This window comes from Engystomops pustulosus, chromosome 10 (assembly GCF_040894005.1).
Source record: "Engystomops pustulosus chromosome 10, aEngPut4.maternal, whole genome shotgun sequence".
In the NCBI taxonomy this organism is placed as follows: domain Eukaryota; kingdom Metazoa; phylum Chordata; class Amphibia; order Anura; family Leptodactylidae; genus Engystomops; species Engystomops pustulosus.
In genome coordinates this window covers 50676308-50702177 of record NC_092420.1, presented here as the reverse complement: position 1 = coordinate 50702177, position 25870 = coordinate 50676308, and positions in this window count along the sequence as shown.

Below are 25870 nucleotides of genomic sequence, written 5' to 3'. Positions count from 1 at the left end.
AGCTACGGCGCAGAGCGTTAAGGGGTTAAAGTCTATAACCAGTAATCTTACATCATTTTAACAAAAGAACATTTCAAAAATTTCATTATGACAGTAAAAGTATTCATTTTTCTTAGTATTAATAGCATTTGTTAAACAGCTCAAAAATATCAGTAGCCTGGATTATTTTACACATAACTTTCTCATCCTAGGTTGATGAAAGTTAATAATAACACTTCATTGTACACTACTGAGTTTTTAACAAATCTTAATAAAACATGAATTAAATTATGAGTCCTATTCAGCTTGGGCTGAATGCTGCTACGCATTTAACTGTCAGCTGAGCCATTTATAAGATATATAGTGTTTACAACACCATTAGTCTATTTTCCCTTTTTCTCTAATGAATGCTTTAGTTGTAACTCAGATTTAGAGTGCAAACTAAACATTTTATTGTATTTTGTATTTTAAAAAATCATTTCAAAGTGCCTGAAAGCAAATGTTTCATCTTTAAAGAAAAAGTAAACTAAAAACAAATACTACCATTATAACAGAGAAAAAACCTTTCACACTCTGTTTAAGAGTCTCAAAAGTCTATGGGAATTTTTATTTTCTTAGCTTATTTCCTGATGGTATTTCTTTTTGTTCCCAATGGGGCTTAGCCTGCTACAACTGGTATTACAGCAGAGCTGTTAGAGGTGGGTTCATGGCTGTTTAAACATCTGATCTTAGATTTGTAAGAAGCAAATGTACAATATTTCTTCATATTGTACATGTACAATATTTACATTTTGACAGATAGAATTTAAAAAATATTAAAACATAACTTTTAATAATGCTGAACTGTACAGAAATTAATAGTTTATTTTATCAATGAAATATGTCCCTGCATTCTTGTTTTTCCCCTGCCTTTCTATCTTATTTGTCTTAATTGTACAGCTTTTTGTCCTGGACTCAATTAACAGTTTGGACTTATAAGAGATAATCTATTAATTTAAAGTAAATCTACCATCAAAATCAAGCATGACAACCAGAGATACTTACTCATAGATCCATGGACCATTACTGTAGTAATCTTCCTATATTTGTTATCCATGGCCTCCTTCCTTCTAAAATCAACTTATAAAATTATTCTAAAGAGCCAGAAGTGCTTGGGGCATTACCATAGCCCCTCTATACTGCAGATACTCAGGCTGTTACTTGTTACTGTTACAAGTTCTGTCCCTAAAATGAAGTGCAGTAATTTAAATGTCACTCGCTACCTACCTGAACCAAACAGATTTTTTAAATTTAGGTTTGGCCCGAACTTGGACTAACCCGGATTTTAATTGGTCTGCTCATCACTATTGATAAGCCATTACAGCAAAATAAATGTGATAACTAACAAACTAACCAAATGCCTGCTTTATGCATTTGCCTGCATGTTTTTTAAGCATTCTCTCATTTGTAAGATGTTTTGGGGCTTTGAACTTTAGGTATGATTTCTCAAATTTTCATAAAAACAGAAAATCATGCTTTTGCAGGACCTGCTTACATTTCAAGTCACTTTAAGAGGCCTAAATAAAAGTCAAACCCCATAAATTACCCCATTATAGAAACTACATATGTAAAACAACTTTCATGAAGTTTGTTAACCCTTTAATTATTTTACAGGGGATAAAACAAAATCCGATGCAATTTTGAAATTTACATTTTTTTGGCTAAATGAATGTGTTTTTCAAAAAATGTACAAATTCTCAGTGGATAAAATACCAAAACGCTCCACAATGTTTGATACCCAATTTCTCCTGAGTGTAACAATACCCTATATGTGGTGGTAGCCTGCTGTATGGGCACACTCCAGGGCATTGAAGGGAAGCTGCGCCATTCAGAGCAGATTATGCATTGTCCCTTTTTATTGGCTATACACATTTTTTTTGGAAATTTGGACAAAAAAGGGCTTATTTTTTGCGACATTAGATACACTTTACAAATACTTCATTTAAGTGGGTCATTAGCTCATTGATGTGATTTTATTACCTCTTAAATGTATGGAGAAAAAGAAAATTGTAAATTTCAAGTAAATCAAGTAAATTTCTTCTTGTGTTTTTTGGGGGCCCTTCACCATACAATAAAAATAACATATTATCTTTATTCTATGGATCACTATGGTTATGGTGATACCTAATTTATATAGCTTTTTATATATTTTTCAATTTTACTGAAGAAAAACTAATGCAGAGAAAATCTCATTCATTTTCATATCGCCATCTTTTCGGAGACATAACGCTAAAAGTTTTTGGTTAACAGAGGTGGTTTAGGGCTTATTTTTTGCATATCAAGTTGTCCTTTTCAGTGATACCATTTTGGTGCACATAACTTTTTTTAATCACTTTTTAGAACATTTTTGTGCAGGGATTTTTCAAAAATGTAAATTTTTGGCGTGTTTTTCGGGTTTTGTTTTTTCGGCGCTCACTAAGCAGGTCCAATAATGTTTTTGAGTTATTGTACAGATTGTTTTGGATGCGGTGATACCAAATATGTGCTTTTTTCTAGTGATTTTGTGTTTTTTTTTCTTTATTTGATATTTATAGGGAATGTTTGTGTTTAGGGGACTTTAACTTTATTTAATTCATTCTTTTTATTAAAAAAATGTTTTTATTAAGTGTTTTTAATTTTTTTTTTTTACTTTTACAGGTTGGCTTGAACAAGTGTTACTCCGATTGCTTGTTCAAGCTCTTCTTCACCTAATACAGTGTAATATAGATGTATTACACTGTATTATGTAACACACTGCTGCGCATGCTCAGTGTGTTACAGCCGGGTCCTGCCACGAGCATGACATAATAATACTGCAAAATGTGGGAAAGCACCTCCCCCATGCAGTATTATTACATCAAATGTCAGGAAGGGGTTAAACACAACTCATCTTCCGACATTTCATCCATCTCACAATTTTAAAGTGCCCCTTTACAATGCCTACTTCTATAAAACACATACCCTTTGTAAAGAACTGTGCTCTCCCTGCTGTGACCATCTCCTGAGGAAGGCTATTCCACAGATTCACAATTCTTACAGTAAAGAAGCTTTGTTGCCTCTGGTTTATTAAACCTTGTTTTCTCCAGACAGAGACAGTGCATCCACATTAATATAATAATGATGATTATAATATCATCCCTTTCCTAATCCCTTTCCTTTCTCGGATGAACTTGATGGACATATGTCTTTTTACTTCTATACTAACCAAGTAAGTGTCTAGTCCTACTTTGCACTTACATTAATTAATGGCGTCTTACATTATGACACTTAATACTGAAAATGAGATACATTGGGGCAGATTTAAGTTTCATACTGGACTTTTTTACATGCAGCACGTAACTATCAATTTCTCTAATTTATATATTTTACATTTACTGTACTAATGAAAAATAGCACATTAAATATAATCCAGGAAAATCTAGCTTCTCAGATTTTTTAAGATCTCAAGAGTGAAAGAACATGCATTAATATTCATTTACCACAAAATACTCTCAGGCATGACTTTCATTAGCATAATTTTCCTTTTGATGTCATCATTAAAGTGTTCCATGTAGACAAATGAGGGTCTACCTCCTTTTACTTTCATTTTATATTTCATTAAATATTTTATAACTTTTTTTAATCTTTGCAACAAGAACATTTTTGGTGAAATTATAGATTTTCATGTACAAGAAAAACAGGATTTACTGTATTTAAAATTATTATTACAATATTAAAAATAACAATACTAATCTCTATAATCATAATCATCAACAGCCATTATTTTAACTTCTTTACAATGGACCATCATTTTTACATGAAAGGTAGTAGTGGTCCTGTGTCTGTAGCTCTGTGTTTTGGGGTTTCTGAAGTTACCCCTGATCCTGCACAGATCACAAAAGCAGGATGGGTCTCCAGCTCTCAAAGACGGTTGGAGACCCTAGAGCATTGATGGCGAACCTTTTAGCGGCTTAGTGCCCAAACTGCAAGCCAAAACCCCCTTATTTATCACAAGGTGCCAACCAAAAATTAAAGCAGTATCTTATTGCTTACTGATCCTCAACAATGTTCAATCATATTGGCCTACTGAGGACAAGATGGAAAATTTGCATCATTTTAGCTTCTTTCCAGTGTCCCTCTGTACTCAGAGAATTGTGGGGCCAGCAGAAGTTCTCCCAAAGATAATTCAGCCCTGTCTACTCATTCTCCCTCTTCCTACATTCTCAAGTAGAAAAGTAAGTATCACTTTAATATATGACGGAAAGCAGCATCTTTTAAGTTGCTTGGAACTGCAGGAAGATTCTTTGAGTCCTGACTGGTGTGCTGGAAAGATGGCCCGGGTGCCCACAGAAAGGGCTCTGAGTGCCGCCTCGGGCACCCTTGCCGTAGGTTCGCCTCCACTGCCCTAGAGAGAAAGCCATAGCAGTTCATTACAGCTTCAGTCTCTGTCTTTCTTCACATCATAGCACTGAATGATCAATATGTAGTGAATAGATGCAACAAAAGTGCCACAGTCTCTAAAGACTATGGGGTTACATAATGCCTAGATGTGAAAGAATAAAGCAGTACATCTGTGTGCAAGACAGTTGCCCCACAGGATGTTGTTTCCCCCTGTAAAAGGGGTCTTTTATGACTTCAGGTGGGCAAAACACATACATATAAATTATGTATGAATAAATAAATAGATAACTATATATAGATATTCCTAATTCCCAATAAATTAGTAAAAAAAAACAACCTTGCAGGTACTCTGTTTATCCAAGACTATACATAATATCGTTAAATTGACTGTAGATAATGTACTTTTTCAGGGACAATTCTGGCCTTTTTGCTGCCTGAGACAAAAATTAAATGTTACCCCCACGCCCTCCCCAGCAGCCCCTGATTGTCTGCCATATTCCATCCACTGAATTTACAGACCAATATTAACAAAGCATTTACTAAAAATGTACAGGCTCAGAAGGCACTTTCTCACTGACTCTCTGTGGCACTTGTAGCTGACGCTACACATGCTGATGCTGCCTCAGGCATTGGTGGTATCTAGTACCTAACCGGTGATGGTCAGCTCCACCAGAAGGATGACTTTGTTACAATTTCAATTCATGGTTTATCACTGTTTTGTGATTTGTCGCCAGATGTCTTCAGCTCATGTCAGCACATTTCCTCACTGTGCACATAAATACAAAACATAATTCAACAGTATTTTCATTTACAGTATAATGTAACCTGGATATTGCTCTGCTCCTAAATAATATGCATCCCTCCCAACACAACTGGACCCACATATGAAATATCCACTGTGTGGCCCTCCTAATGTTTTATAAAACCCTTCCTACAGAGTTATATTTTATACAACCCCACCATGCACAGTTATAGTATATACAGTCTCCCCAGTCTTAGTATATACAGCCTCCCCCATCCTCAGTCTTATTGTATACAACCTCCATCAATCCCCAGTTTTAGTATATTCAGCCTCCCTCCATCTCCAATCTTAGTATATCCAGCCTCGGTCTCCTTAGTTATAGTATATACAACCTCCCCCCTTCCCTAGTCTTAATATATCCAGCCTCACTTCATTCCCAGTCTTAGTATAAACAGCTTCATTAAGTTATCGTATATACAGCCTCACCTATCCCCAGTCTTAGTATATGCAGCCTTCCCCCATCCCTAGTCTTAGTATATATATATATATATATATATATATATATATATATATATACATTCCTCCCCACCCAGTCTTAGAATATACATCTTCCCTTCTCAGTCTTAGTGCATAGAGACTCCCCAAATGTGGCCAGTGGTAAAATAATAAAATTGATGCTCACCTCCCTGACCTCCCGCTCCACAGTTGCCCGCTTCTCTCAGCTCTTGCTTCTGTGCCGAAGGACACAGGCGACGTGTGATCACACTGCCTGTGTCATACAGAGTCGTCATAAGCTCTGTTTTGGCTGTGTTGAGTGTCAAAGTGCCGCTCCACAGTTAGAAGTTAATGATTCTTCGGGTCGGCGATTTAATGATTCTTCGGGTTGGCGATTTGGGTGTTCCTGGGTGTTCCTGGATGATCCCACCTCATGGTAGATAGAGCCTTGTTTAAGTTACTATTTTATTTTAAAAAAAGGAAAAGGCTATTTTCATTTTTTGTAATTTAGACTCCAAATAAAATCTGTGAGTCAGTGAGCTTCGCATGCAGTTGAGTGAAGTACTATGTAATTTCTTGCACTCAAATACTATTAAATGTAGTGGCAAGATTCGTACCCATCCTTCCACTCCACTCATTAGTGAGAAAAGGAGTAGTTTTATAGATTCATGGGGATCCTGATCTGGTGACCGCTGGAGGTCCCAGAATACTGACTCTCGCTGATCGTTCCAAAAAACTCATTATAGAACAGCTTTTTCTAAAATTAACCTAAGCACTCAAATTGGTTCCCCTGGTTCCTTTAATAACCAGGGGAACACGCTTAGTGGCAGACAAATTTGCCATGCACACACATTTGCTCTTTAAATCTTGGGTACTAACACCAACTCATCATGAAGTCGGGTTAAAGACATCATTAGTAGAGATGGGCGAAAACCCAAGTAGAACCCTCATTAGGAGGACATATAAAGACCACCACAATTCCCGTCACCACTAGGACCCCACCACCTAAGAGAACTCCAATTGAACCCCAATCAGTAGACACCTCCAATAATATCAATAATCTAGAAGCAGCGACCTCTTTATGTGTTCCTTCAACTTCCACTCAGTTACCACTAACGGATAGTAACAACTCCACTTTACCAGAAGAACTACTATCACTGACGGTGCATGACCAGAGCCTGTGCGACACGTGCCCCATAGAATTCTTCAATCGGACTACAGATATCTCCATACCCAGTAGCCTTATACCTTCTTTTTTAGAGCTTCCCCAGACTCCGAAGGTCCCACCATTAAGAGACGGGATTGTACCAATCATCAAGAGTCCGAAAACAGTGTTTGCAATCTTCTCCAGAACCAACACCGGACAAAAAAGAAAAAACCACAAGAGGAAAAAGAGGAGGAGTCAAACAATAAAAAAACGAATAGCTCGGGAATAACCCAACCACAAGTACGAATTTTCAACCTCTCCTCCCATAACTTATCAGAAGAAGAAAAGAAGCTTTTCAACAAAGGCCTCTCGTTCTGTCCAACCACCCAATCGAAGGAATTTGATCTGTTTTTAGATCTAAATAGTTTCATTCGGAAACTTACTTTAAAAAGACACTTTTCCATCACAGAAGCTAAAAGTAAAGATATACCGGAAGACCAGGATGACATCTACATCCATTCGGACTTCAAACCTGCCTCAAACTTCAACCCAATTCAGAGTAGAGGACCATATATTGAAACATTCTTTTCAATGGTCTCCCCTGAATTTAGATCTCTGGAAAGAGCTCAATCACAGAAACTTAAAAGCAATCTCTCAGGACCAGAGAGAAAAGCACTTGATGACCTGAAAAACAATCCTACCCTTACAATTAAACCAGCAGATAAGGGAGGTGGCACAGTCATTCTGGATACTATAGACTACACCAAAGAGAGTCTTAGGATACTCTCAGATGAGGACTATTATCACAGAATAGACCATAATCCTAATACACAACACCTGGAAATGCGGAAATCCCTCATATCAAAAGCCCACGGCATGGGAATTCTTACTAAGAAAGAACATGACTTCATCATCCCATCCCATCCACGGATGGCCTTGTTTTACTACTTGCCTAAAGTCCACAAAGACCCCATCAATCCACCGGGGCGACCTATAATATCAGGAGTCAACTCCATTACATGCAACCTATCGGCATATGTTGACTTCTACCTGCAACCTTACGTTAAAGCACTTCCCACTTACCTCAGGGACTCCTCCCAGCTAATTACTGAATTGGAACATTTCCACTGGGACCCCACATTTAACCTACTGACGATGGATGTAACAGCGTTGTACACCAATATTTCCCATGATTTGAGCATTAGAGCAGTCCAAAATACATTCCAAAGAGATCCCTGTTTACCTACGGCTCAAGCAGACTTCTTAATTCAGAGTATTAAATTCATACTTGAGCACAATACTTTCAGTTTCCAAACGCAAGTTTTCCAACAAAAGAGAGGTACGGCCATGGGGACTCGGTTTGCACTAAGTTATGCAAACATCTTTATGGGCGAATTCGAGTCCCTTTTTATCCTCAACAATCCGAAATACAATTCAAAGATAAAACTTTTTAAGAGATATATTGACAATCTCTTCATTGTCTGGGATGGAAATAAGGAGGAGGCAACCGATTTCGTTGATATCATCAACCAGAACGACTGGGGTATTTCCCTCACGTTGAACTTTTCCACCACTCACATTCCTCGATTTACTAATAGCAGTAAACACTGATAAGAACGGCCTCGCTACAAGTACATATTTCAAATCGGTCGATGTGAACAGCTTTCTCGACTACACCAGCGCACACTATAGAAGCTGGTTAAACAATGCGCCTTATAGCCAATACAAGAGCATTAGAAAGAACTGCTCAGAGGACTCCACATTCAAAGAGCAATCAAAAATTCCACAGAGACGTTTTAAAGAAAAAGGATACCCCAATGAGATTTTAAAAGACGCATTCAAAAAAACCCAGAAGCTCTCCCAGAAGGAATGCCTAGCCCCCGAGAACCACAGGATTCCACCGATAACAGATTAAATTTTATCACCACGTATACTTCTGATCACAAACTATTGAAATCAGTCCTAGCCAAACATTGGTCGATTTTAACTAAAGATCCCTACCTGGCCAAAAATATTCCGGCAGGACCCCAGTTTACGTACAGAAGAGCCCCCACATTGAAGAGCATATTGGCACCGACAAAACCACAAAACCACAAAACATCTAAACCAAAAACCTTACCAAACACCCTGTTCCCAGAACTGAAGGGAGCTTACCATTGTAATAGTAACAGATGCCTTACTTGTGACATTATGTTACATTGTACGGAATTTTTCACCTCAGTAGCGACAGGCGAACGGTTCGAAATCAAATCCTTTCTCAATTGTGCGTCCGATTTTGTCATATATCTGTTACAGTGTCCATGCACCTTACAATATATAGGAAGAACCATCCAGAATCTGAGAACTAGGATGAACACACATCGGAACAAGGTCAAATCAGGTTTTCAACTGCATAGCGTGTCGAGACACTGCACCTCACACCACGGTTCCGACTTCAACGTTTTGACCCTTATTCCAATAGAACAGATTCCCAAAGATCACCCGGACCGCTACAGACAACTGATTAAAAGAGAGAACTATTGGATATTCATGTTAAACACAATGTCCCCGTATGGATTAAACGAGTCATTAGAAAGGGTCTAACTAACACTCATTACTAGCACCTATTTTCATTCATTTTTTTCATCAATACAAACTAGATTCTTTCCCCTCATATACCATCTCTCCCACTTACCATTTATTTCCTACTATTACCAGTCCCCTTCCAGCCCATTTTTTTATCTCCCCCCCCCATTACTAAAACACCAGTACCCCCCAAGTAATTATCAGCTCCCCTCTAGTTCATGTCCTGAAACTCCCTTATTACAATAACACCCCCAGCCAAACCTGTACAATAGGCTAGGGTGCTGGGTCCTGTCGCTCCAAGCCCTCACGGGGTACACAGGCGCAGGTTAATCACTCTCCCACGCATGCGCATTCTTTTGGGCACATAGAAAGAAAAGAAAGCCGACAGCGGGAGACAAGCGCACACTGCGCATGCGCGTTCTTTTGGGCGCATAAAAAAGCCGACAGCGGGAGACGCGCTCACACAGCGCTCCCGACTGCCGCGGCTCCCTGAAGTAAGTATAGAAGCTCCATCCAGCACTACAGAACAGTAAGTCCGTGCTAATCCATTATCTTCCGACATAGGTATACTTCTCCTCCGGGCTAACTCCCAATTAACCGCGGTCTACTTCCAGCCAACACCGACGGTACATACCTTTAACTCCTTCTCATCCGGGGTAGGTTCACCCTTCAGGTTGTTTACATGAACACTGGTTACTCACAACAATTAAGCCTAAACAGCCATTCTCTACTATACCCAGATAACAGTGCCAATAACTAAGGAGGACCATATACCCCTAACATCTTCATAGGAGAGCCTAAGATTACTCTAGGGTTAGTGCAATCTATTTAATTTGCTTATTTTTACTTCTCCTTTCACACTATTTATCTGTTTTTATATTTATGCTTGTATTTTTATATCTATTGGTGCTTTTAGCACATGTATATGCTTTCTGCATTTTTACAATATCACACCACAAGTTTTGGCTATGTATATTAACCACATGATGTAATGTACGATGACTCCAACAATATGTTTTAAACAAAACAGCTTTTTATCATACTTGCTTGAGTGCAGGTATACTAATATGGACTTATCCTTTCCCAATGAGACCGAGATTTTATTATTATGTATTTTTTACCAGAACCCTGTGTATTTGTACGGACCTGAAGAAGGGAGCGTTACGCCCCTGAAACGCGTAGTCCCACTCCGAAATAAAGTATTCAATCTGAGAAGCGCGGATTCACGTCCTATTTTTTACCTCTATGATCACTCACTGTATTCCTGAATTCCTCAATCTATGGCGGTAGTGTTCCTCACATTATGTGGGTAGTGTTCCTCACTGTATGGGGGTAGTGTTCCTCACTGTATAGTGGTAGTGTTCCTCCCTGTATGGAGGTAGTGTTCCTCACTAGAGATGAGCGAACATACTCGTCCGAGCTTGATGCTCGTTCGAGCATTAGCGTACTCGAAACTGCTCGTTGCTCGGACGAATACTTCGCCCGCTCGAGAAAATGGCATCTCCCGCCGTTTTGCTTTTTGGCGGCCAGAAACAGAGCCAATCACAAGCCAGGAGACTCTGCACTCCACCCAGCATGACGTGGTACCCTTACACGTCGATAGCAGTGGTTGGCTGGCCAGATCTGGTGACCCTGGAATAGACTAGCCGCTGCCTGCACTGCTCGGATCATTCTGTGTCTGGATGCCGCTAGGGAGAGAGCTGCTGCTGGTCAGGGAAAGCGTTAGGGTGTTCTATTAGAATAGTGTTAGGCAGGAGTGATTCAACAAGAACCCAACAGCCCTTCTTAGGGCTACAATAACGTTATACATTTTTTTTTTTTTTTGCAGCTAGTACCATATTGTGAGGAATTTGCAGGGGGACTTGCTACCGTTGTGTTTAGTTGTGTTTAGTTGTGTTTAGTGTTTAGTGACACACATATCCACCTCAAACACAAAGTGGGACAATTTATTAGGGGTTTGATTTCAATTAGGCACAGTCTGCCAGTTTCTTTTTATTTTACGTTTATTTTTTCATAACTCAGCGTCATCTCATCTGGCATAGCAGTGTGCTTTCATACTTGGCTAGAAAATAGCCATAGGAGAATCCAAACGGCTTACTTAGGCCTACAAAAGCGTTATATATTTTATTTCTGGTTGATCTGCTGGTGGCTGGCCTTGCTGTAGTGCATCTACTACCATATTGTGAGGAATTTGCAGTGAGACTTGCGACCGTTGTGTTTAGCGCTTAGTGACGCACATATCCATCGCAAAGACCGAAGTGGGACAATTTATTAGGGGTTGGATTTCAATTAGGCACAGTCTGCCAGTTTCTTTTTATTTTACGTTTATTTTTTCATAACTCAGCGTCATCTCATCTGGCATAGCAGTGTGCTTTCATACTTGGCTAGAAAATAGCCATAGGAGAATCCAAACGGCTTACTTAGGCCTACAATAGCGTTATATATTTTATTTCTGGTTGATCTGCTGGTGGCTGGCCTTGCTGTAGTGCATCTACTACCACATTGTGAGGAATTTGCAGTGAGACTTGCGACCGTTGTGTTTAGCGCTTAGTGACGCACATATCCATCGCAAAGACCGAAGTGGGACAATTTATTAGGGGTTGGATTTCAATTAGGCACAGTCTGCCATTTACTTTTTATTTTACGTTTATTTTTTCATAACTCAGCGTTATCTCATCTGGCATAGCAGTGTGCTTTCATACTTGGCTAGAAAATAGCCATAGGAGAATCCAAACGGCTTACTTAGGCCTACAATAGCGTTATATATTTTATTTCTGGTTGAGCTGCTGGTGGCTGGCCTTGCTGTAGTGCATCTACTACCATATTGTGAGGAATTTGCAGGGAGACTTGCGACCGTTGTGTTTAGCGCTTAGTGACGCACATATCAATCGCAAAGACCGAAGTAGGACAATTTATTAGGGGTTGGATTTCAATTAGGCACAGTCTGCCATTTACTTTTTATTTTACGTTTATTTTTTCATAACTCAGCGTCATCTCATCTGGCATAGTAGTGTGCTTTAATACTTGGCTAGAAAATAGCCATAGGAGAATCCAAACGGCTTACTTAGGCCTACAAAAGCGTTATATATTTTATTTCTGGTTGATCTGCTGGTGGCTGGCCTTGCTGTAGTGCATCTACTACCATATTGTGAGGAATTTGCAGTGAGACTTGCGACCGTTGTGTTTAGCGCTTAGTGACGCACATATCCATCGCAAAGACCGAAGTGGGACAATTTATTAGGGGTTGGATTTCAATTAGGCACAGTCTGCCAGTTTCTTTTTATTTTACGTTTATTTTTTCATAACTCAGCGTCATCTCATCTGGCATAGCAGTGTGCTTTCATACTTGGCTAGAAAATAGCCATAGGAGAATCCAAACGGCTTACTTAGGCCTACAATAGCGTTATATATTTTATTTCTGGTTGATCTGCTGGTGGCTGGCCTTGCTGTAGTGCATCTACTACCACATTGTGAGGAATTTGCAGTGAGACTTGCGACCGTTGTGTTTAGCGCTTAGTGACGCACATATCCATCGCAAAGACCGAAGTGGGACAATTTATTAGGGGTTGGATTTCAATTAGGCACAGTCTGCCATTTACTTTTTATTTTACGTTTATTTTTTCATAACTCAGCGTTATCTCATCTGGCATAGCAGTGTGCTTTCATACTTGGCTAGAAAATAGCCATAGGAGAATCCAAACGGCTTACTTAGGCCTACAATAGCGTTATATATTTTATTTCTGGTTGAGCTGCTGGTGGCTGGCCTTGCTGTAGTGCATCTACTACCATATTGTGAGGAATTTGCAGGGAGACTTGCGACCGTTGTGTTTAGCGCTTAGTGACGCACATATCAATCGCAAAGACCGAAGTGGGACAATTTATTAGGAGTTGGATTTCAATTAGGCACAGTCTGCCATTTACTTTTTATTTTACGTTTATTTTTTCATAACTCAGCGTCATCTCATCTGGCATAGCAGTGTGCTTTCATACTTGGCTAGAAAATAGCCATAGCAATAGGATAGCATCGTTTGGTTTTAAAAACTAAAAAACAAAAAAAAACACAAAAAAAAAGTAAAAAAAAATTAAAGTTATAACTTTCATTTTCGAAATGTTTAACCCGAGGGCTAGAGGTAGAGGACGAGGGCGGGGACGTGGGCGTCCAACTACTGCAGGGGTCAGAGGCCGTGGTCCTGGGCGGGGTGAGACACCACCTGCTGATGAGGGAGCAGGGGAACGCCGCAGAGCTACACTCCCTAGGTTCATGTCTGAAGTTACTGGGACTCGTGGTAGAGCACTGTTGAGGCCAGAACAGTGCGAACAGGTGATGTCGTGGATTGCCGACAATGCTTCGAGCAATTTTTCCACCAGTCAGTCTTCCACGCAGTCCACCCATGTCACCGAAATCGGCACTCCTCCTGCTCCTGCACCTCAGCCTCCTCCCCCCCAGTCTGCCCCCTCCCAGGAAAATTTGGCATTTGAACCGGCATACTCTGAGGAACTGTTTTCTGGACCCTTCCCACAGTCACAAACCACTTGTCCGGTTGCTGCTGAGCAATTTTCCGATGCCCAGGTTTTCCACCAGTCACAGTCTGTGGGTGATGATGACCTTCTTGACGTAGTGGAAGAAGTGTGTAAAGAGGTGTCCGACGATGAGTAGACACGGTTGTCAGACAGTGGGGAAGTTGTTGTCAGGGCAGGAAGTCCGAGGGGGGAGCAGACTGAGGGATCGGAGGATGATGAGGTGACAGACCCAAGCTGGGTTGAGAGGCCGGGTGAACACAGTGCTTCTGAGACGGAGGAGAGTCCTCGACCAGAACAGGTTGGAAGAGGCAGTGGTGGGGCCAGACGGAGAGGCAGGGCCAGAGCTGGTGCATCAGCGCCAAATGTGTCACGTATTGAAGCTCCCATGGCGAGGGCTCCCGCGGCGAGGGCTAGATTTTCAGAAGTCTGGAGGTTCTTTAAGGAAACACCGGATGACCGACGGACTGTGGTGTGCAACCTTTGCCAAACCACGATCAGCAGGGGTTCCACCACTACCAGCTTAACTACCACCAGTATGCGCAGGCATATGAATGCTAAACACCCCACTCAGTGGCACCAAGCCCGTTCACCTCCGGCCGTGCACACCACTGCTCCTTCCCCTGTGTCAGCTGATAGTCAGCCCCCTGCCCAGGACCCTGGCACAAAAACCCCATCGTCGCCTCCACGATCCTCCACAGCATCCACCAGCGTTCAGCTCTCCATACCCCAGACGCTGGAGCGGAAAAGGAAATATAGTGCAACCCACCCGCACGCCCAAGCCCTTAATGTCCACATCTCCAGATTGCTTAGCCTGGAGATGCTGTCCTATAGGCTAGTAGAGACCGAGGCCTTTCGCAACATCATGGCGGCGGCCACCCCTCGGTATTCGGTCCCCAGCCGCCACTACTTTTCCCGATGTGCCGTCCCAGCCCTGCACCAGCACGTGTCAGAAAACATCATCCGTGCCCTGACCAACGCGGTTTCTGACAAGGTCCACCTGACCACGGACACGTGGACGAGTGCTGCCGGGCAGGGCCACTATATATCGCTGACGGCACATTGGGTTAACTTAGTGGAGGCTGGGACGGAGTCTGACCCTGCGGCTGGTCATATACTGCCGACGCCGAGGATTGCGGGGCCTACCTCGGTCCAGGTCTTTAAGGCCTACTATGCCTCCTCCTCCTCCCACCCCTCCTCCACCTCCTCCTCCGAACTACCATCCGTGGGCATGGCGCCATCAGTCGGTAGCTCTAGGCACAGCAGCAGTGCCGTCGCTAAGCGACAGCAGGCGGTGCTCAAACTGCTGAGCCTAGGCGATAAAAGGCACACCGCCCAAGAACTATTACAGGGTATCACGGCGCAGACTGATCTGTGGCTGGCACCGCTGAACCTGAAGCCAGGCATGGTTGTGTGTGACAACGGCCGTAACCTGGTGGTGGCTCTGCAACTCGGCAGACTGACACATGCGCCATGCCTGGCCCATGTGTTAAATCTGATAGTTCAGCGTTTCCTCAAGACATACCCCAATCTGTCTGATTTGCTCACGAAGGTGCGCCGCATCTGTGCGCATTTCAGGAAGTCCAGCACAGATGCTGCCACTCTCAGGGCAGCGCAGCGCCGCCTACAACTGCCCGCTCACCGACTGTTGTGCGACGTGCCCACGAGGTGGAATTCAACATTAACCATGTTATCCAGAGTTTACCAGCAGCGCAGAGCGATTGTAGACTGCCAGATGTCAACTTCCACCAGAACTGGTAGTCAGGTCAGTCAGCTTCCTCAAGTCTACAATGAGGAGTGGACGTGGATGTCTGATATCTGTCAGGTGCTGAGTAACTTCGAGGAGTCAACACAGATGGTCAGTGGCGATGCCGCCATCATCAGCCTCACCATCCCGCTGCTTGGCCTGTTGAAAAACTCTCTGATCAGCATGAAGTCGGAAGCTTTGCGCTCGTCACAAGAGACGGGGGAAGAAGATTCCCTTGTTGATAGCCAAAGCACCCTCAGGTCTGTTTCTCAGCGCATATCGGAGAAGGTGGAGGAGGAGAATGTTGGCGAGACACAAGAGGGGACCATTGTTCAGTCCTTCACTGTTCAGCGTGTATGGGCAGAAGAAGAGGAGTTGGAGGAGGAGGAAATGGGCAGTCAGGCCAGTGAGGGGAGTGAATTCTTGCGCGTTGGGACTCTGGCGCATATGGCAGATTTCATGCTAGGCTGCCTATCCCGTGACCCTCGCGTTCAAAGAATTTATTCCAGCACCGATTACTGGGTATTTACTCTCCTGGACCCACAGTACAAGCAAAATCTTTCCACTCTCATCCCTGGAGAGGAAAGGAGTGTGAGAATGCATGAATACCAGCAGGCCCTGGTGCACAAGCTGAAACAGTATTTCCCTTCTGACAGCGCTAGCGGCAGAGTGCGTAGTTCTGCGGGACAAGTAGCGAGGGAGAGTAGGCGAGCAGGCAGCTTGTCCAGCACTGGCAAGGGTACGCTTTACAAGGCTTTTGCCAGCTTTATGACACCCCAGCAAGACACTGTCACTAGAGATGAGCGAGCACTAAAATGCTCGGGTACTCGTTATTCGAGACGAACTTTTCCCGATGCTCGAGTGCTCGTTTCGAGTAACGAGCCCCATTGAAGTCAATGGGAGACTCGAGCATTTTTCAAGGGGACCAAGGCTCTGCACAGGGAAGCTTGGCCAAACACCTGGGAACCTCAGAAAAGGATGGAAACACCACGGAAATGGACAGGAAACAGCAGGGGCAGCATGCATGGATGCCTCTGAGGCTGCCTAATCGCACCATTATGCCAAAATTATGGGCAACAGCATGGCCATGACAGAGTGACAGAATGAAGCTAGATAGCATCTAAAACATGCAATAATTGACCCTGACACTATAGGGGACGGCATGCAGAGGCAGCGGCAGCAGGCTAGACAGTGGCATGGCGACATACCCTAAATGGACTCAGGCTTCAAACCAATGGGTAGCAGAGAGGAACCAAAGAAGGTGAGCAAGAAGCGCTCAAATAATATTGGTACATGATAAAAGTTTGCCAGTATATTTTGTGGATTACACAGCAGGGTGGCGACAAAGTTAACATGGAAGCCATGAAAACAATCCAAAATTCTGCCTGACACAGCTCGTTTGATAAGGGGACGATGTATGGAGGCAGTGAACTAGTAGTAGATTAAAGGTACTGCAGTTAAAACTATGTTAGTTGGTTCTTGGCATGGAGCTGGCGCTCCGCTGCCAGGCGAGCTTTCGCCAATCCAAGCCCCTGTCTCTAGGCTACTCCCCAAACAGCACTTCTAAGAACCTTTCGGATAAGATCAAGTGTAGTAGCGTTCTTATAAGTTTGGGATATGGCGGGTGAGGGGAATGTAAACATCTGCGCAAGAAGCGCTGAAATAATATCCGTAAATGAAAAAAGTTTTCCAGTATATTTTGTGGCTTACACAGCAGGGTGGCGACAAAGTTAACAAGTTTGATGTGGAATGCCCTGCAATAGCTCTTGGGCGGTGTGCCTTTTATCACCTAGGCTCAGCAGTTTGAGCACCGCCTGCTGTCGCTTAGCAACGGCACTGCTGCTGTGCCTAGAGCTACCGACTGATGGCGCGATGCCCACGGATGGTAATTCGGAGGAGGAGGAGGTGGAGGAGGGGTGGGAGGATTTGGAGGTATAGTAGGCCTTTGAGACCTGGACCGAGGTAGGCCCCGCAATCCTCTGCGTCGGCAGTATATGACCAGCCCCAGGGTCAGACTCGGTCCCAGCCTGCACCAAGTTAAGTGTAGTAGCGTTCTTATAAGTTTGGAATATGGCGGGTGAGGGGAATGTAAACAGATGCGCAAGAAGCGCTGAAATAATATCCGTAAATGGTAAAAGTTTGCCAGTGTATTTTGTGGATAACACAGCAGGGTGGCGACAAAGTTAACAACTTTGATGTGGAATCCATGAAAACAACCCAAATTTCGGCCTGACAAACCTCGTTTGATAAAGGGACGATGTATGGAGGCAGCTATATGGACGACTTTTGGAGGTAGCAATGGAGACAACGTGTGGAGGCTGCTATGGAGACAATTCAATTTGGATAGTGCCTGTATGTGGCAGTCCAAAAAATTTTTCAAACCAGAGGAGCAGGTAGGTGGCCCTCCAGAAAAATGGAATAGATTGAGTGCCTGTATGTGGCAGTCCAAAAAAGTTTTCAAACCAGAGGAGCAGGTAGGTGGCCCTCCAGAAAAATGGAATAGATTGAGTGCCTGTATGTGGCAGTCCAAAAAAATTTTCAAACCAGAGGAGCAGGTAGGTGGCCCTCCAGAAAAATGGAATAGATTGAGTGCCTGTATGTGGCAGTCCAAAAAAGTTTTTAAACCAGAGGAGCAGGTAGGTGGCCCTCCAGAAAAATGGAATAGATTGAGTGCCTGTATGTGGCAGTCCAAAAAAGTTTTTAAACCAGAGGAGCAGGTAGGTGGCCCTCCAGAAAAATGGAATAGATTGAGTGCCTGTATGTGGCAGTCCAAAAAAGTTTTTAAACCAGAGGAGCAGGTAGGTGGCCCTCCAGAAAAATGGAATAGATTGAGTGCCTGTATGTGGCAGTCCAAAAAAGTTTTTAAACCAGAGGAGCAGGTAGGTGGCCCTCCAGAAAAATGGAATAGATTGAGTGCCTGTATGTGGCAGTCCAAAAAAGTTTTTAAACCAGAGGAGCAGGTAGGTGGCCCTCCAGAAAAATGGAATAGATTGAGTGCCTGTATGTGGCAGTCCCAAAAAATTGTTTAAAACAGAGGACCGGAAAGGTGGCCCTCCAGAAAAATTGAATAGATTGAGTGCCTGTATGTGGCACTCCCAAAAATTGTTTAAAACAGAGGACCGTGTCGGTGGCCCTCCAGAAAAATTAAATGCATAAAGTACTATACCTAGAGCCAGTGGGCCCTGTCAAAAAACAGCCAGTTTCCTCTGCTTTACTGTAGAAAGAGGAGGAGAAGGAGGAAAATGAGGAGGAGGAGGAGTGGATAAATTATTCAGGTTGAGCTTCCTTCACCTGCTGGAGATTTGAAATTAGGAGAAATCCATGCTTTATTCATCTTGATAAGCGTCAGCCTGTCAGCGCTGTCAGTCGACAGGCGTGTACGCTTATCGGTGATGATGCCACCAGCTGCACTGAAAACCCGCTCTGACAAGACGCTAGCGGCAGGGCAGGCAAGAACCTCCAAGGCGTAGAGCGCCAGTTCGTGCCACATGTCCAGCTTTGAAACCCAGTAGTTGTAGGGAGCTGTGTGATCATTTAGGACGATGGTATGGTCAGCTACGTACTCCCTCACCATCTTTCTGTAAAGATCAGCCCTACTCTGCCGAGACTGGGGACAGGTGACAGTGTCTTGCTGGGGTGACATAAAGCTGGCAAAAGCCTTGTAAAGCGTACCCTTGCCAGTGCTGGACAAGCTGCCTGCTCGCCTACTCTCCCTCGCTACTTGTCCCGCAGAACTACGCACTCTGCCGCTAGCGCTGTCAGAAGGGAAATACTGTTTCAGCTTGTGCACCAGGGCCTGCTGGTATTCATGCATTCTCACACTCCTTTCCTCTCCAGGGATGAGAGTGGAAAGATTTTGCTTGTACCGTGGGTCCAGGAGAGTGAACACCCAGTAATCGGTGCTGGAATAAATTCTTTGAACGCGAGGGTCACGGGATAGGCAGCCTAGCATGAAATCTGCCATATGCGCCAGAGTACCAACGCGTAAGAATTCACTCCCCTCACTGGCCTGACTGTCCATTTCCTCCTCCTCCAACTCCTCCAACTCCTCTTCTTCTGCCCATACACGCTCAACAGTGTAGGACTCAACAATGGTCCCCTCTTGTGTCTCGCCAACATTCTCCTCCTCTTCCTCCTCATCCTCCTCCACCTCCACCTCCTCCGATATGCGCTGAGAAACAGACCTAAGGGTGCTTTGGCTATCAACAAGGGAATCTTCTTCCCCTGTCTCTTGTGAGGAGCGCAAAGCTTCCGACTTCATGCTGACCAGAGAGTTTTTCAACAGGCCAAGCAGCGGGATGGTGAGGCTGATGATGGCGGCATCGCCACTGACCATCTGTGTTGACTCCTCAAAGTTACTCAGCACCTGACAGATATCAGACATCCACGTCCACTCCTCATTGTAGACTTGAGGAAGCTGACTGACCTGACTACCAGTTCTGGTGGAAGTTGACATCTGGCAGTCTACAATCGCTCGGCGCTGCTGGTAAACTCTGGATAACATGGTCAGTGTTGAATTCCACCTCGTGGGCACGTCGCACAACAGTCGGTGAGCGGGCAGTTGGAGGCGGCGCTGCGCTGCCCTGAGAGTGGCAGCATCTGTGCTGGACTTCCTGAAATGCGCACAGATGCGGCGCACCTTCGTGAGCAAATCAGACAGATTGGGGTATGTCTTGAGGAAACGCTGAACTATCAGATTTAACACATGGGCCAGGCATGGCACATGTGTCAGTCTGCCGAGTTGCAGAGCCGCCACCAGGTTACGGCCGTTGTCACACACAACCATGCCTGGCTTCAGGTTCAGCGGTGCCAGCCACAGATCAGTCTGCGCCGTGATGCCCTGTAATAGTTCTTGGGCGGTGTGCCTTTTATCGCCTAGGCTCAGCAGTTTGAGCACCGCCTGCTGTCGCTTAGCGACGGCACTGCTGCTGTGCCTAGAGCTACCGACTGATGGCGCCATGCCCACGGATGGTCGTTCGGAGGAGGAGGTGGAGGAGGGGTGGGAGGAGGAGGAGGCATAGTAGGCCTCAAACACCTGGACCGAGGTAGGCCCCGCAATCCTCGGCGTCGGCAGTATATGACCAGCCCCAGGGTCAGACTCGGTCCCAGCCTCCACCAAGTTAACCCAATGTGCCGTCAGGGATATATAGTGGCCCTGCCCGGCAGCACTCGTCCACGTGTCCGTGGTCAGGTGGACCTTGTCAGAAACGGCGTTGGTCAGGGCACGGATTATGTTGTCTGACACGTGCTGGTGCAGGGCTGGGACGGCACATCGGGAAAAGTAGTGGCGGCTGGGGACCGAATACCGAGGGGCGGCCGCCGCCATGAGGCTGCGAAAGGCCTCGGTCTCTACTAGCCTATAGGGCAGCATCTCCAGGCTTAGCAATCTGGAAATGTGCACATTAAGGGCTTGGGCGTGCGGGTGGGTTGCACTATATTTGCGTTTCCGCTCCAGCGTCTGGGGTATGGAGAGCTGAACGCTGGTGGATGCTGTGGAGGATCGTGGAGGTGACGATGGGGTTTTTGTGGCAGGGTCCTGGGCAGGGGGCTGACTATCAGCTGACACAGGGGAAGGAGCAGTGGTGTGCACGGCCGGAGGTGAACGCGCTTGTTGCCACTGAGTGGGGTGTTTAGCATTCATATGCCTGCGCATACTGGTGGTAGTTAAGCTAGTAGTGGTGGAACCCCTGCTGATCCTGGTTTGGCAAATGTGGCACACCACAGTCCGTCGGTCATCCGGTGTTTCCTTAAAGAACCTCCAGACTTCTGAAAATCTAGCCCTCGCCGCAGGAGCCCTCGCCACGGGAGCTTCACTAGTTGACACATTTGGCGCTGATGCACCAGCTCTGGCCCTGCCTCTCCGTCTGGCCCCACCACTGCCTCTTCCAACCTGTTCTGGTCGAGGACTCTCCTCCGTCTCAGAAGCACTGTGTTCACCCGGCCTCTCAACCCAGCTTGGGTCTGTCACCTCATCATCCTCCGATCCCTCAGTCTGCTCCCCCCTCGGACTTCCTGCCCTGACAACAACTTCCCCACTGTCTGACAACCGTGTCTCCTCATCGTCGGACACCTCTTTACACACTTCTTCCACTACGTCAACAAGGTCATCATCACCCACAGACTGCGACTGGTGGAAAACCTGGGCATCAGAAAATTGCTCATCAGCAACCGGACAAGTGGTTTGTGACTGTGGGAAGGGTCCAGAAAACAGTTCCTCAGAGTATGCCGGTTCAAATGGCAAATTTTGCTGGGAGGGGGCAGACTGGGGGGGAGGAGGCTGAGGTGCAGGAGCTGGAGGAGTGCCGATTTCGGTGACATGGGTGGACTGCGTGGAAGACTGACTGGTGGACAAATTGCTCGAAGCATTGTCGGCAATCCACGACATCACCTGTTCGCACTGTTCTGGCCTCAACAGTGCTCTACCACGAGTCCCAGTAACTTCAGACATGAACCTAGGGAGTGTAGCTCTGCGGCGTTCCCCTGCTCCCTCATAAGCAGGTGGTGTCTCACCCCGCCCAGGACCACGGCCTCTGACCCCTGCAGTAGTTGGACGCCCACGTCCCCGCCCTCGTCCTCTACCCCTAGCCCTCGGGTTAAACATTTTGAAAATGAGAGTTATAACTTGTATTTTTTTTTTAACTTTTTTTTTTTTTTTTTTTTGTGTTTTTTAGTTTTTAAAACCAAACGATGCTATCCTATTGCTATGGCTATTTTCTAGCCAAGTATTACAGCACACTACTATGCCAGATGAGATGACGCTGAGTTATGAAAAAAATAAACGTAAAATAAAAAAGGAAATGGCAGACTGTGCCTAGTTGAAATACAACCCCGGGCCCTAATAAATTTTCCCACTTCGGTCTTTGCGATGGATATGTGCGTCACTAAAACACAGTGGTCGCAAGTCTGACTCCAAATTGCTCCCAATTTGATAGTAGATGCACTGCAGCAAGTACAGCCCCCAGCAGATCAACCAGAAATCAAATATATATAACGCTACTGTAGGCGTAATTAAGACGTTTGTATTCTCCTATGGCTATTTTCTAGCCAAGTATTACAGCACACTACTATGCCAGATGAGATGACGCTGAGTTATGAAAAAAATAAACGTAAAATAAAAAGAAACTGGCAGACTGTGCCTAATTCTACTCAAACCCCTAATAAATTTTCCCACTTTGGTGTTTGAGGTGGATATGTGTGTCACTAAGAGCTAAACACAACGGTAGCAAGTCCCCCTGCTAATTCCTCACAAAATGGTACTAGATGCAAATAAAAAAAAAAAAAGTAGAACGTTATTGTAGCCCTAAGAAGGGCTGTTGGGTTCTTTAAGAATCACTCCTGCCTAACAGTAAGCTAATAGAACACCCTAACGCTTTCCCTGAGCAGCAGCAGCTCTCTCCCTAGCGGCATCCAGACAGAGAATGATCCGAGCAGCGCGGGCAGCGGCTAGTCTATCCCAGGGTCACCTGATCTGGCCAGCCAACCACTGCTATCTACGTGTAAGGGTACCACGTCATGCTGGGTGGAGTGCAGAGTCTCCTGGCTTGTGATTGGCTCTGTTTCTGGCCGCCAAAAAGCAAAACGGCGGGAGCTGCCATTTTCTCGAGCGGGCGAAATACTCGTCCGAGCAACGAGCAGTTACGAGTACGCTAATGCTCGATCGAGCATCAAGCTCGGACGAGTATGTTCGCTCATCTCTAACTGTCACCTATCCCCAGTCTCGGCAGAGTAGGGCTGATCTTTACAGAAAGATGGTGAGGGAGTACGTAGCTGACCATACCATCGTCCTAAATGATCACACAGCTCCCTACAACTACTGGGTTTCAAAGCTGGACATGTGGCACGAACTGGCGCTGTACGCCTTGGAGGTTCTTGCCTGCCCTGCCGCTAGCATCTTGTCCGAGCGGGTTTTCAGTGCAGCTGGTGGCATCATCACCGATAAGCGTACACGCCTGTCGACTGACAGCGCTGACAGGCTGACGCTTATTAAGATGAATAAAGCCTGGATTTCTCATAATTTCCAATCTCCACCAGGTGAAGGAAGCTCAACCTGAATAATTTATGCACTCCTCCTCCTCATTTTCCTCCTTCTCCTCCTTTCTGTACACTAAAGCAGAAGAAACTGGCTATTTTTTGACAGGGCCCACTGGCTCTAGCTATAGTACTTTATGCATTTAATTTTTCTGGAGGGCCACCTACCCGGTCCTCTGTTTTAAACAATTTTTGGGACTGCCACATACAGGCACTCAATCTATTCAATTTTTCTGAAGGGCCACCTACCTGCTCCTCTGGTTTGAAAACTTTTTTGGACTGCCACATACAGGCACTCAATCTATTTCATTTTTCTGGAGGGCCACCTACCTGCACCTCTGGTTTGAAAACTTTTTTGGACTGCCACATACAGGCACTCAATCTATTTCATTTTTCTGGAGGGCCACCTACCTGCTCCTGTGGTTTGAAAACTTTTTTGGACTGCCAGATACAGGCACTCAATCTATTTCATTTTTCTGGAGGGCCACCTACCTGCTCCTCTGGTTTGAAAACTTTTTTGGACTGCCACATACAGGCACTCAATCTATTTCATTTTTCTGGAGGGCCACCTACCTGCTCCTCTGGTTTGAAAACTTTTTTGGACTGCCACATACAGGCACTCAATCTATTTCATTTTTCTGGAGGGCCACCTACCTGCTCCTCTGGTTTGAAAACTTTTTTGGACTGCCACATACAGGCACTCAATCTATTTCATTTTTCTGGAGGGCCACCTACCTGCTCCTCTAGTTTGAAAACTTTTTTGGACTGCCACATACAGGCACTCAATCTATTTCATTTTTCTGGAGGGCCACCTACCTGCTCCTCTGGTTTGAAAACTTTTTTGGACTGCCACATACAGGCACTCAATCTATTTCATTTTTCTGGAGGGCCACCTACCTGCTCCTCTGGTTTGAAAACTTTTTTGGACTGCCACATACAGGCACTCAATCTATTTCATTTTTCTGGAGGGCCACCTACCTGCTCCTCTGGTTTGAAAACTTTTTTGGACTGCCTCATACAGGCACTCAATCTATTTCATTTTTCTGGAGGGCCACCTACCTGCTCCTGTGGTTTGAAAACTTTTTTGGACTGCCAGATACAGGCACTCAATCTATTTCATTTTTCTGGAGGGCCACCTACCTGCTCCTCTGGTTTGAAAACTTTTTTGGACTGCCACATGCAGGCACTCAATCTATTTCATTTTTCTGGAGGGCCACCTACCTGCTCCTCTGGTTTGAAAACTTTTTTGGACTGCCACATACAGGCACTCAATCTATTTCATTTTTCTGGAGGGCCACCTACCTGCTCCTCTGGTTTGAAAACTTTTTTGGACTGCCACATACAGGCACTCAATCTATTTCATTTTTCTGGAGGGCCACCTACCTGCTCCTCTGGTTTGAAAACTTTTTTGGACTGCCACATACAGGCACTATCCAAATTAAATTGTCTCCATAGCAGTCTCCACACGTTGTCTCCATTGCTACCTCCAAAAGTCGTCCATATAGCTGCCTCCATACATCGTCCGCTTATCAAACGAGGTGTGTCAGGCAGAAATTTGGGTTGTTTTCATGGATTCCACATCAAAGTTGTTAACTTTGTCGCCACCCTGCTGTGTTATCCACAAAATATACTGGCAAACTTTTATGATTAACCGATATTATTTTAGCGCTTCTTGCGCATCTGTTGATTACACTGCTGTGTAATCCACAAAATATACTGCCAAACTTTTACCATTTACGGATATTATTTCAGCGCTTCTTGCGCATCTGTTTACATTCCCCTCACTCGCCATATCCCAAACTTATAAGAACGCTACTACACTTAACTTGGTGGAGGCTGGGACCGAGTCTGACCCTGGAGCTGGTCATATACTGCCGACGCCGAGGATTGCGGGGCCTACCTCGGTCCAGGTCTCAAAGGCCTACTATACCTCCTCCTCCTCCCACCCCTCCTCCACCTCTTCCTCCTCCGAATTACCATCCGTGGGCATGGCGCCATCAGTCGGTAGCTCTAGGCACAGCAGCAGTGCCGTCGCTAAGCGACAGCAGGCGGTGCTCAAACTGCTGAGCCTAGGCAATAAAAGGCACACCGCCCAAGAGCTATTACAGGGCATTCCACATCAAACTTGTTAACTTTGTTGCCACCCTGCTGTGCAATCCACAAAATATACTGGCAAACTTTTATCATTTACCGATATTATTTCAGCGCTTCTTGCGCATCTGTTTACATTCCCCTCACCCGCCATATCCCA